Source organism: Giraffa tippelskirchi, chromosome 5 (genome assembly GCF_054371585.1).
Source record: "Giraffa tippelskirchi isolate mGirTip1 chromosome 5, T2T-mGirTip1v1.2.pri, whole genome shotgun sequence".
In the NCBI taxonomy this organism is placed as follows: Eukaryota; Metazoa; Chordata; class Mammalia; order Artiodactyla; family Giraffidae; genus Giraffa; species Giraffa tippelskirchi.
The window spans coordinates 104,223,304-104,236,912 of NC_137279.1; the positions used below are offsets into that span (position 1 = coordinate 104,223,304).

At 36.4% G+C, this 13,609-nt stretch overlaps 1 long non-coding RNA gene across 14 annotated transcripts in view; it reads right to left on the reverse strand.

The window, feature by feature from the left end:
* Positions 1 to 13,609, reverse strand: part of LOC145507104 (uncharacterized) — a 228,230-nt gene that overhangs the window by 56,457 nt on the left and 158,164 nt on the right. For 2 of the 14 annotated variants that reach the window (XR_014054577.1, XR_014054583.1), the window contains one exon: positions 198 to 370. The exons of the other annotated variants lie outside the window; for them this stretch is intronic. This is a non-coding gene — a long non-coding RNA (uncharacterized LOC145507104). Of the gene's footprint in view, positions 1 to 197; positions 371 to 13,609 lie in introns of those variants that run through there. 14 annotated transcript variants of the gene reach the window in all.

Sequence of the window (13,609 nt, forward strand, 5' to 3'; positions counted from 1 at the left end):
TTACCATCTGAGCCATGAGTTACTGATATAAAAATATCTATCTATCTATATATGTATATACACGCACATATATATGCAGACATATTATGTATACACACATAATACATATTATATATAACACAGTATATATCATATAGAGATCGAGAGGGAGAGAGAAGAGATTTTGTTTTTCGGCCTTGACTAATGATATAACCTACTTTAAGTGATAGCAACCACTTGATGCCCCTGCGATCTGATTCCTTCCATGTCTGTAGCTGCATGCAAGGCTTTTTGCTCCCATCTGGTCACTGGGATAACCTCTTAATTCCAATGGTCACAAAGATGGCTATCTGTGGGCCACAGCTTCCACTCTTTGACAAGAGTTCCATAACTAGAAGCATAATGAGGTGGGAAAGACACCAGAGAGCACTTAACTGCATTAACACTTAGAGAAGAACTCAGGCCCCACCCTCCATTCCTGATCACCTTCCAGCCATCTCCATCTCCCCACACCAGCCACTCTGTGGGCTTGCAGATATGAACAGCAGCACTTGTATTAACAACTTGGCGGTTGCAGGAAGCCAGACCCCAGGAAGCAACAGATATTTCCCTCAGGGAGGCCCTGGCTATGGGGCTTCCCTTCCTTTCCTGTGTCAACAAAGCCTTCGTTTCCTAACTCAGGCCATAGAATAAGCCAAATTCATGTTTTTCACCTTCCCTCCTGAATGGAAAGGGCCCTATTAGACAGAATTTATATAGCTATGTTGTGTTGATTTTACTCTCATTAATGGCTCCAACTCATAAAAAAAAAGCATTGGAGGTTTTGAAAAAAATGTATCTGAAAAATAAACAAATACACGAACTCTAGCTCTTATACCAGAACACAGAACAAATGAAATACTCTGAGTAGGAGTGCCTAATTGTGTTTCACATAGCATAACGAGTTAATAAATCACACAGCAGCTACAAAAATATGTCTGTACTCTATGTGGAGAACAGTTAATAGCGGCTAATGTAAATGGATGTTTATTTATTAAATAATGGGAACCCAGCAATAATACAAAATAGGCTGCTCAAAATTTAAAGGAATGCAAAACATAAAATCCTCATTACTTTTCAGTTGTTTGGTAAGGAAGAGCAGAGTGGAAGAGTGAAGTAATAAGCAAACAGCAGCTATTCCACGTTGTGTTTCATTTGACATGCACATCCACAATTGAACACACAAGCATAAATAGACACATACATGGTCAGTGCTTGCATATTCCAGTTCTGCCTATTTTGAAGCACAGGAAAACTTCTGCTTCATGCAGAGCTTCAATTCGACACTGAGACCTTATTTGCTATGGTAATCTTAGCCAATTCCATCACTCCAGCCAGATGTCTCTCAAAGACCTTGTACATTTCATATTTGCCACTTAATCACATCATTGTCTGCAACTTCTTCCCACTTATCCACATTCTTCAGAAACTGTCCAAAACTCACTTTTGTTTTACAAAAGCCTAGCTTCAAATGTCCAGTATTTTTTGTTTTTTGTTTTTCCTTCTCATTTGAACTCTCAGTCTCTAATTATCTTTAACACTCCCTTTTCACATCATTTTCTATTGAGATCCTGTTACTTCTCTTGATATGTGTAAAGTTCTTACCTCCCCAAAAAACTGGACTATAAACTCTGGAATACACTTCATACCTGACTCTACTCAGAAAACTTTCATTTCCTAGCACATTGCCCTGCATGGAGGAGGTACTAAGTAGGTTGATGTCAGAAATGAGATAAAACCAGAGAGAACTGAGTATAGAGGTTATTTAGGTTATTTAAGTTACTACCACTGGACCAGAAGATTTAATAACAAAAACTGATTTCTTGTCATTGTTTTTTAAGGAAGATGGTAAGTTCATCTCAATGAGGTAAATTTCTGGTTGGTAGGTAGAGGGATTATAGACAGACTCTTAGTTAACAGAGTGGGAACTGATCAAGTCAAGAAGATGAGTGGCAATGCAAAGTGTTTTGTCTGTACATGTGTGTGCTATTTATACACCGTGTTCAGGGAAGTCTTCACTGATAGGGGAAACTTAAACAGAGGTCAGAAGGAAGTAAGAAAGCAAGCCACTGGCTTACATAAAGAGACTTACAGGCAGTGTGCTCAGCAAGGCTTAAGATGGCAAGGTACCTTGGTGTGTCTGAAGAATAGTAAAGAAGCCAGCATACGTTGAAGGGAATGAAAAATAGTAGATAAAATCAGAGGGTTAGTGAGGGTCTAGATCACATAAGACCTTGAAGAGACTGGTTTTTACTCTGAATAAGATCAGAAGTCACTGAAGTGTTTTGATTAGGGGAGAAAAATTATAGTACAAGTTTGAAAATCTCAGTGTAAAATTGGATTCGTTGTCAACTGAAGTTGTGACATGATAGTGTCATGACACACTATCATCATTACTACATGCATGGGATTTTTTTTAATGTTATTTTTAAAAAAAATAAAAACTAAATACAGGGAATTCTCTGAAGGTCCAGTGGTTAGGACTCTGTGCTTTCACTGCTGAGAACACAGGTCCAGTCCCTATTTGAGGAACTAAGATTCCCCAAGCCACGTGAGGTGGGGCCAAAAAAAAAAAAAAAATCTAAATAGATACAGTTGAACTTACTATATAATCTAAAACTTTAGCTATAATTCTCAATGATAATTCTTTATTTACCATTAGCTATTTATAGTAAATTGACTTGTCCTGTACTTCCCTATCATTTAAAAATTAGTTCCTTAAGACTAAACTGTATATTGCAGATTTTATAAAAAGCTATACGTATAAATACATAGAAATGTAGACAGATCAGAATAACTATGTATCCTTTCATTGATAAACTAATGATCAGCAGTGATCAACTAATGGGCAATCTTGTTTCATAAATTTTCCCACTCAATTTCATTCCACTTACAGATTACTTCTTATCCAATTTTATTTAAGTATGATTTGCATACAATAAAATCTACTACTTCAGCTCTGCATTTCTGTGGATTTTGACCAGTAATATCATTTTGTTACCTCCTTTACTATCAAGTTATCAAGACACAGAATTTTCCCATTATACCAAAGTTCCCTTTCAGAGTCAATTCTCTGTCCTTAGCCCCATTCCTTGGTAATACTGTTCTCCATCCTTGTAGTTTTGCATTTGTGAAAATGTAACATAAATATAGAAGAGGCAGAGGGACCAGAGGTCAAATTGCTAACATCCGATGGATCATCAAAAAAGCAAGAGAGTTCCAGAAAAACATCTACTTCTGCTTTATTGAGTACTCCAAAGACTTTGACTGTGTGGACCACAACAAACTATGAAAAATCCTTAAAGAGATGGGAATACTAGACCACCTTACCTGCCTCCTGAGAAATCTGTATGGAGGCTAAGAAGCAACAGTTAGAACTGAATATGGAACAACAGACTGGTTCCAAATAGGGAAAGGAGTACTTCAAGGCTGTATACTGTCACTCTGCTTATTTAACTTACATGCAGAGTACATCATGCAAAATGCTGGGCTGGATGAAGCACAAGCTGGAATCAAAATTGCCAGGAGAAATATCAATAACCTCAGACACACAGATGAAATTACCCTTATGGCAGAAAGCAAAGAAGAACTAAAAAACCTCTTGATGAAACTGAAAGAGGAGAGTCAAAAAGCTGGCTTAAAACTCAACATTCAGAAAACAAAAATCATGGCATCTGGTCTCATCACTTCATGGCAAATAGATAGGGAAACAATGGAAACAGTGAGAGACTTTATTTTCTTGGGCTCCAAAATCACTGCAGATGGTGACTGTAGCCATGAAATTAAAAGATGCTTGCTCCTTGGAAGAAAAACGATGACCAACCTAGACAGCATACTAAAAAGCAGAGACATTGCTGACAAAGGTCTGTCTAGTCAAAGCTATGGTTTTTCCAGTAGTCATGTATGGATGTAAGAGCTGAACTATAAAGAAGGCTGAATGCTGAAGAATTGATGCTTTTGAACTGTGGTGTTGGAGAAGACTCTTGAGCACCCCTTGGACTGCAAGGAGATCCAACCAGTCCATCCTAAAGGAAATCAGCCTGGAATATTCATTGAAAGGACTGATGCTGAAGCTGAAACTCCAATACTTTGGCCACCTGATGCAAAGAACTAACTCACTGGAAAAGACTGTGATGCTGGGAAAGATTGAAGGCAGGAGAAGGGGATAACCAAGGATGAGATGGTTGGATGGCATCACCAACTCAATGGACATGAGTTTGAGCAAGCCTCAGGAGCTGGTGATGGACAGGGAAGCCTGGCATGCTGCAGTCCATGGGGTGGCAAAGAGTCAGACATGACTGAGTGAACTGAACTTATACAATATGTAGTCTTTATATGAATCTGGCTTCTTTTACTTAGTCTAGTACTTTTGAGATTCATATATGTTGCCAAAAATACCTGTAATTCATTATTTTCTATTCCTAAGAAATATTCCATTGAGTAAATGTAGCATATTTGTTTTCTTTCATTTTTTCCTCTTTTTTTTTGGGCAATTGTTAATAAATAAATCTACTCCCAACATCCACATAGAGGTTTTTGTATGGGTTTATATCTTCATTTCCCTTGAGTAAATATCTGAGAGATTGTTGAGTTGTATAGCAGTTTACATTAAACTTAATAAGAAACTACTAAAGTGTTTTCCAAAATGGCTGAATCATTTTGTATTTTCACCAGCAATGTACACTGCCCCGTATCCACACCAGCATTCATATAAGAAGTAACAGGATCTAACTGTGATTTTTAATAAGAATATCCCTAATAAATGATGATGTTGATTACCTTTTCATTTGCTTATTTGCCAACCATATCTAATTTTTAGTGAAGTATCTGTTCAAACCTTTTATTCATTTTTAGTGATATGTTTTGTTAGTATTGAGTTTTGAGAATTCTTTATATATCTTTATTGTATATGTATATTATAACTATTTTCTCCCATTCTGAGAATTATCTTATTTATTTTTCTCTGTCTCCTTCAAATAAGAACCTTTAAAATTTGATGAAGTCTACTTTGTCCATTTTTAATTTTATAAGTCATGATATTTGTGTCTAAGAAATCTCTGCCTGATCTAAGGTCACAAACATTTTCTCCACTGTGTTCTTCTAAAAGTTTAATAGTTTCAGGTTTTATATTTAAATCTATGATCTATTTTGAGTTACATTTTACAATATATTGTGAAATATGACTCAAGGTTCATTTTTGTTTTTTGCATACATATGTACAATTATTTCACACTATTTGTAGGAAAGACTTCATTTTTCACTGAATTCCCTTGGCATCTTTGTAAGAAATCAGTTGGCCATAGATGTGTGGGTCTATTTTTATACTCTGTTCGGTTCCATTGATCCACGTGTCTATCCTTTCATCAATACCCCAATATCTTAATCAGTGAGTAAATAATCAATGAAGATTTATAATGAGTGTTGAAAACAGATAGTATGGGTCCTTAAACTTTGGTCTTCTTTTTCTAAAAGCATTTTTGCCATTCTAGGTCCTTAGCATTTCCACATAAATTTTAAGATCACCTTATAATTTTCTTTAAAAATTTGTTAGCATTTATATTGGAGTTGCATTAAAATTATAGATCAACTTAGGGCAAATTTCTATCTTAATAATATTGAATCTTAATTCATGAATATGAATATTTCTCTTTAGATAATTTCTCTCAGCAATGGTTTATAATTTTTAGTGTATAAGTCTTGCATTTCCTTTGTTAAAGTCAGTCCTATTTTATTTTTTAATATTAGAGATGAAATTGTTTTAATTTCATTTCCAGTTAGTCGATGGTAGTATATAGATATTTAATTTATTGTTTACATTGATATTTCATTCAGCAATCTTGTTGAACTTATTAATTCTATTAGCTTTATTTCCTACATATTCCATCAGATTTGCTAGAAAGACTATCATGTAATAAATGAAAAAAAGTTTAATATGGTTGTCTTTTATTTCTTTTTTTATCTTATGGTATAAATTGGAACCTCTTTTACAGTGTAGAAGTGAAAATGCTGAATCTGTGTGTAGGTTTCATAGTACATTCAAAGTGCAAGCAGTTTTCAAGCCTTCCACCGCTTTTACTTCCAGGAACTTTCAGGTCAGGTCTCTCCTCTATGTGCACAGCGTTGAGCAGTCAGCCAGGATGTATGAAACGTTTACCAAGTTCTTTTATCATTTTCTCATTTCAAGGCTGTCCCTGTTAAGTTTCTGTCTAGTCCTCTAGTTTGCCCCTTATCTCAACAGAGTCTGTGACCATAGGCTAATACGGAAATAGGCCTTCTCTGTTCCTTTCCTACTGAGTTTGCTACTTTTACTGACAATGCCTCCAAAGGAAGGTAGCTCTCAGCAACAGAAAATCTGCTGGCTTCAGGGCCAGCCTTTCTCTTGGGGAACTATCTTGCCAGAGGAACTAGAGAATGGATGAAAGCAGCTGCAAATTAAGTAAGGCACATATTCCCAGTGTTCTTACCCAACGTTAAGTAGTTTTTCATGAATAAACACTTCTAAGTGTTTTGGTCAGTTTCAAAAGCCATTAATCAAAATTTCTGGCAATTTTGTCCAGTATTATTTATTTGAGGGGTAATTTGTAGAGTTCCTTGTTCTGTTGTAGATAGAAGTCCTCCCTCTACTATTCTTCTTGTCATATTATACCGGCTAGGACAGCTGAATAGGAATAAGTGACTGGGCAGCCTTCTCCCATACTTGTTCTTAAAAAAGAAACTTTTAATATTTCACCATGAAAAATAATGTTTTCTAGATTTTTTTGTGGATATACATTATTTAAGAAGCTCACTTCTTGCTGATTTTTTTAAAAATCATTGATTGGATGATTAATTGTATAAAAAGTTTTTACTACAACTATTGTAATTGTATGATTTTTTCTCCTTTATTCTATTAATATGGTGAGTTTATATTGATTGCGTTCCAAATGTTAAGCTAACTTTACATTCCTAGAATAAACCTAGTTTAGTCACTGTGTATTATCCTGTTGTGTATGTAATTGCAAGAGAGTGATTATGATGATGAACTGGAATATCTAAACTAGTTTATGAAGGAGGTGAGGTTATAAAGTACTAAAAATCATGCAAAAGTGTTTTTTGTATGACAAAAATCAAAGAATTGACAGGAATCAGGGTACTAAGTAAATCGTGTGGAAAGACAGGAGCCACTGACTAGAGAGTAATATATTTAAAGTTGAGATTATATGTGTGTGCACTTATTGTTAATGATGAAGTATAGGGAAGAACATGTATGAGTGGCTAATGTAGAGTGGGAGACAATGTTATTAGAGATGGGAAGTTCAGGAAACTGCGTAGGAGGTGGAGTAAAAGAATCATCTATGAATATTTTCTTGAAAATATGACAGGGGTAGATTGACGATGCCTCTTTTCTTGCATCTTTTTAAAAAACCTACAGACCTCTGTATTAGTCTCCCTAATTCATAAAAGATGTTATTTATGGGGGTTTTCAGAGGTGAGAACAAACAGAGTAGACTGTAGATTCCATAATCAAGCACAAACAATAACAATAATGACAATGCAAAATAAAGCCAAGTGCTATTTCTCTAAGGGTATCAAAACCCCTTCCAGGCCCTCTCCCTCTCAAATGGCCTTCAAAAATAGCAATATACAGGTCACATTCACTTTCTGAGATAGCCCACATGCTGTGGAGTGTGTTTCTATTAAAATAAATCCAATTCTTACAAACAAAAGAATAGAACATACATGATTATCTACATTTTACAATGAGAAATCATGTAAATATGTTTTAACTAATTATAAAAATAATTTGGTCCAATTTTAATTAGAAATAAATGTCTGTTTGAAATATTTTTCCACATCTTAAGTTAGTATAAAACATCTTAGGTTGTCAGTTAGTCACTGTTTTCTTCTTTAAAATGAGAAGTTGTGTATAGAAAGGTTTAATTTTGATGCTTTAAAAAGTTAAACTCCTGGGTATTTTTTTTTTTATACTTACATCAGTGAGCCTTATGACATTACCTTTTCTCTATTATCAAATTCACTATATATAATTAAATTTTGTCCCATGCCATGCCTTTTAGGCTCTGGCCTGTGGCTGATGAGGTCGAGTTTCCTTTCAAATGACATAGAAGAAAAGGGTTATATATGTGTTATAGGTTTAATTTTTCCCTCTGTCTTAAAATCAATATTTTTTTAGGATCATCCACAAGTCACACAAGGCTTGGTTTTAGGAGTTTATTTTGGGAGGGATATGTTAGTTAATATAGTTGTATAAACATCTGGTTCCTTTGGCAGATGGTTTTCTATTGGTCAGTGCAGAGAGTAAATGGTGGGAACAAAAGCAGTGGAGGTATGAAGGTATTGAAGAGCCTTGGTTGACCCTTTCTTAACCAGTTAGAGAAGAAAAGGCCTTTTGGAAAGGTGGTATTGGGTGATGAAGTCAGGCTGTATATGTCACTTACAGATTAGGTGACCTTTGGCTAATCTTTCACTGTTCAGACCTTCAGTTTTCTCAGTTGTAAAACAAAGATAATACAGTTCACCCTGACTACTCCAGAGGAGTATGACTATATTGAGGCACTAAAAATATAAGTAATGTTCCAAATGGGACCTGATTAAACTTAAAAGCTTTTGCACAGAAATGGAAACTATAAGCAAGGTGAACAGATAACCCTCAGAATGGGAGAAAATAATAGCAAATGAAACAACTAACAAAGGATTAATTTCCAAAATATACAAGCAGCTCACACAACTCACTACCAGAAAAACTAACAACCCAACCAAAAAGTGGGAAAAAGACCTAAACAGATATTTCTCCAAAGAAGACATACAGATGGCTAGCAAACACATGAAAAGATGCTTAACATTGCTCATTATTAGAGAAATGAAAATCAAAACTACAATGAGATATCACCTCACACCAGTCAGAATGGCCATTATCAAAAAGTCTACAAACAATAAATGCTGGAGAGAGTGCGGAGAAAAGGGAATGCTCTTGCACTGCTGGTGGGAATGAAAATTGACACAGCCACTATGGAAGACAGTATAGAGACTCCTTAAAAAACTAGGAATAAAACCACCATATGACCCAGCAATCCCACTCCTAGGCATATACCCTGAGGAAAACAAAACTGAAAAAGACGCATGTATCCCATTGTTCACTGCAGCACTACGTACAATAGCTAGAACATGGAAGCAACCTAGTTGTCCATCGACAGATGAATGGATAAAGAAGCTGTGGTACATATACACAATGGAATGTTACTCAGCCATAAAAAGGAACATATTTGAGTCAGTTCTAACGAGGTGGATGAACCTAGAGCCTATTATACAGAGTGAAGTAAGTCAGAAAGAGAAAGATAAGTATCATATTCTAATGCACATATATGGAATCTAGAAAAATGGTACTGAAGAATTTATTTGCAGTGCAGCAATGTAGAAACAGACATAGAGAATAGACTTATGGACATTGGGAGAGGGGAGGAGAGTATGAGATGTATGGAGAGAGTAACATGGAAACTTATATTACCATATGTAAAACAAATAGCCAATGGGAATTTGCTGTATGTCTCAGGAAACTCAAAACAGGAGCTCTGTATCAACCTAGAAGGGTGGGGTGGGGAGGGAGATGGGAAGGAGGTTCACAGGGAGGGGATATATGTATACCTATGGCTGATTCATGTTGAGGTTTGACAGAAAACAACAAAATTCTGTAAAGCATTTATCCTTCAGTTAAAAAATAAATTAAAAAAAAAGAAAATTTAGTGCTGTCCCATTTATGGGTGGTTTTTCCCTTCTGTTTTCTGTGCTTTGAACAAAATGAAAATTAATTTCCAATAAGTAATAAAAAAGGTATCAGGAAAAATAAAGTCATTTATGTAAAAAAAATATAAGTAATGTCCATTATGTGATCTCCAATGTTCATTTTGAGTCTGATATCCCTTCTTTCTGCTCTTTCTGAAGGAACCCAGTCTGACATCCTCAAGTCATGTATCTGTGTTAGGATAGGGTTGGAAGGTGGCAGGAATGTTAGGTCTGGGTTTTTACTTTACACAGAAAGCCACATGACACAATGTCTGGCATAGAACTGATGCTCACAGATGAATGAATGACTAAGTTGTGAACTACACTGAATTCATTAATTGTTGTTCATTGTTGTTCAGTTGCTCAGTCATGTTTGATTCTTTGCAACCCCATGGACTGCAGTATGCCAGGATTCCCTGTCCTTCACCGTTTCCTGGAGCTTGCTCAAACTCATGTCCATGGAGTCAGTGATGACATCGAACCATCTTGTCTTCTGTTGTCCCCTTCTCTTCCTGCCTTCAATCTTTCCCAACATCAGCATCTTTTCCCAACATCAGCATCTTTTCTAATAAGTCAGATGTGAAACATCAGGTGGCCAGACTATTGGAGCTTCAGCTTCAGCATCACTCCTTCCAATGAATATTCAGGATTCATATCCTTTAGGATTGACTGGTTTGATCTCCTTGCAGTCCAAGGGACTCTCAAGAGTCTTCTCCAACACCACGGTTCAAAAGCATCAATTCTTCAGCATTCAGCCTTCTTTATGGTCCAATGCTCACATCTATATGTGACTACTGGAAAAACAGCTTTAACTATACGGACCTTTGTCAGCAAAGTAATGTCTCTGCTTTTTAATATGCTGTCTAGGTTTGTCATAGCTTTTCTTCTAAGGAGCAAGCGTCTTTTAATTTCATGGCTGCAATCACCATCTGCAGTGATTTTGGAGCCCCCCCAAAATAGCCTCTCACTGTTTCCCCATCTATTTGCCATGAAGTGATGGGACAGGATGCTATGATCTTGGTTTTTTGAATGTTGAGTGTTTTGTTGTTGTTGTTGTTTTTATTTATTTTTTATTTTATTTTATTTTTTTTAAATAAATGTGTTTATTTTAGTTGGGGTCTAATTACTTTACAATATCGTAGTAGTTTGAGTTTTAAGCCAGCTTTTTCACTCTCCTTTTTCAACTTCATCAAGAGGCTCTTCAGTTCCTCTTCACTTTCTGCCATAAGGGTGGCATCAACTGCATATCTGAGGTTATTGATATTTCTCCCAGGAATTTTGATTCCAGCTTGTGCTTCATCCAGTCCAGCATTCCGCATGATATACTCTGCATATAAGTTAAATATGCAGCCTTGACATACATACTCCTTTCCCAATTTGGAACCAGTTTGTTTTTCCATGTCCAGTTCTAACTGATGCTTCTTGATCTGCACATAGGTTTCTCAGGAGGCAGGAATTCATTAATATTTCTCCCCAGCATTAGCATCTAGGATGTTCTGGTTTCAAGGCCACATTTTCCTGACCAATATTTCTAATTCTGGGGATTAGGTGGGGGCACATGTTTATGCTGAACAATTATGAATGCTTTGTTAGTGGATGGTCTTAAGCATAACAATATTGAGCAATATCCTAAGATAGAATGCTCTGATAAATTCTTTGGCTGTATTCTACTGACATTTTCTGGTTATTTTCATCTAACAATAAGTGGGGTCACCGTTACTGAAAATCAAGTTTGGTTTATTTCTGGGCTCTCTGTTCTGTTCCATTGATCTATGTGTCTGTTTTTGTGCTAGTACTATGCTGTTTTGACTACTATAGCTTTATAGTACTGTCTGAAGTCAAGGAGTATGGTAACTTCAACTTTGTTCTTTTTTCTCAAGATTGCTTTAGCTATTCAGAGTCTTTTGTGGTCCCATCAAATTTTAGGATTATTTGTTTCAATTCATTCATTGGTTCCAATCTTTTTTTTTTTGGTGGACTCTAGGGTTTTCTATATTTAATATTCTGTCATTGTTGAATGTGATGTTTTGTTATAAATGGCCTTTATTATGTTGAGGGGTGTTCCTTCTATACTGACTTTGTTGAGTTTTTATCATGAATGGATGCTGAATTTTGTCAAACTTTTTCTACATCTATTGAGATGCTCATGTGATTTTTATTCTATGTTTACATGGTATATCACATTGATTGCTTTGCAGGTACTGAACCATATTTGAAATCTCCTATGTTCCTGTGGCATTTCTTCTGGTCTCTTGAACTCTCACAGTTTATCTTGAGACTTAGTACTAGCTTATGATGTGTTCCATTTGTCATATGAATTGTTTCCTAAAGTTATTCCTCTATGTTAAATGGAAGTTCAGCCATTGGGAGGAGCTTGGATCTTTTTAATTTTTCCTTCTACTTTTCCCCTTTTATTATTATCTTCCCTCTCCTTAGATATGTCCTCAAAACCGTGCCCTAAATCTATCTCTAGTGAACTGCCACCCTGCAGATCAGAATGAACCATTCTCAGATATCCTCCACTTTGCTTTTTTGAGAGATTACTCTCTCTGAAGCTAAAACAGGGATCAAACTCCATTCTAAAAAGAGCCAGAACTAGGATCTAGTAAGTTTTACCCATGGGAACATGGGCCTTGACTGAATGATCTGACTGGTGCGGGGAGACTAACCAGAAGACAAAAGCTTTATCCATATTGGTGCTAGCTTATCTGTCGGGGAGAAGCAGTTTACCCCCACCCCCTTCACCCCAGTCAAAGCTCGTCCCCTTTATCCTATACACATGCACTTTATTGAGCTAAAGCTGTAGAACAGTGCAGCCTTGATTTATGAGGGCTGCGTTTCTTCCCTGATCCTGGCTGGCACAGTGGTGAGGTCTTCGCTTTTATGTGTCCACATTAAGGGCAACTGGCGACCAGCTGTTGGAAACTGGTCTAAGAAAATAATAAAAATAAAAATACACACGGACTATCCTGTCAGTCCAGGTTCTTGGTACCTGCCATCAGCCTTGGAATAAATAAGAGAGTCTTTCCCCTTTGGAATGAGATTTCTCTGTGACAAACAGATTTATATTGTGCTGGAATGATTGGTAGGTACCAAGGGGGTCTTGCCTGAGAGCTAAGTTAATAATTGAGACTGTTAGAACAATAACTCACATAGTCCCCACCCCCTTTATCCCTGAAGGGTCTCCAAGTACTACATATGCAATGTACTCCCAAGCCTGGGGTCCTCCTAAACCCAGCTGTGACTGGGGTAAAAGGCGAACACCTGGGAGAGACTGGACACAGGAGTGCTAACATTCTATGAGTCTCCCCACTCAGGCGAGGGGTTACCATGGGGGCAGGAACCAATGGCAGAAAAAAAGGGCACGTTGTTTGGTGGGAGGGGCTCCCTCACATTCATGAGTACTGCTGTAGGGAGGGAATAGGGAAAGAAGTCTCTTTAAAGGAAAAATTCTCTGAATGTTTTGAATCATGGGTCCTTCCTAAGTATTTTGTGTACTCTATATGGGATACATGTAAACCACCTCAGGTTATTTATTTAACTTTATTTGCTGCAAACTTTGAAGAAGGACTTGAGATAGCTTACAATACTTCTCGAACAAAACAGTTGATATTTAAATAGGTGAAATAATGTAGACTGAGGACATATCAGGACCTTAAGCCAGCATTTGTCAAACCAATTTACTCAGTTTTGTTGGGTGTAAATAGGTATTTCTTGAAAAGTTTGTTCTATAATTAAACAAATTAAGTAAACTTTGGGTGGGAAAAAAAAGAGTTTTTCATGGTGTTCTATCGAACACACTTTGTAAAAA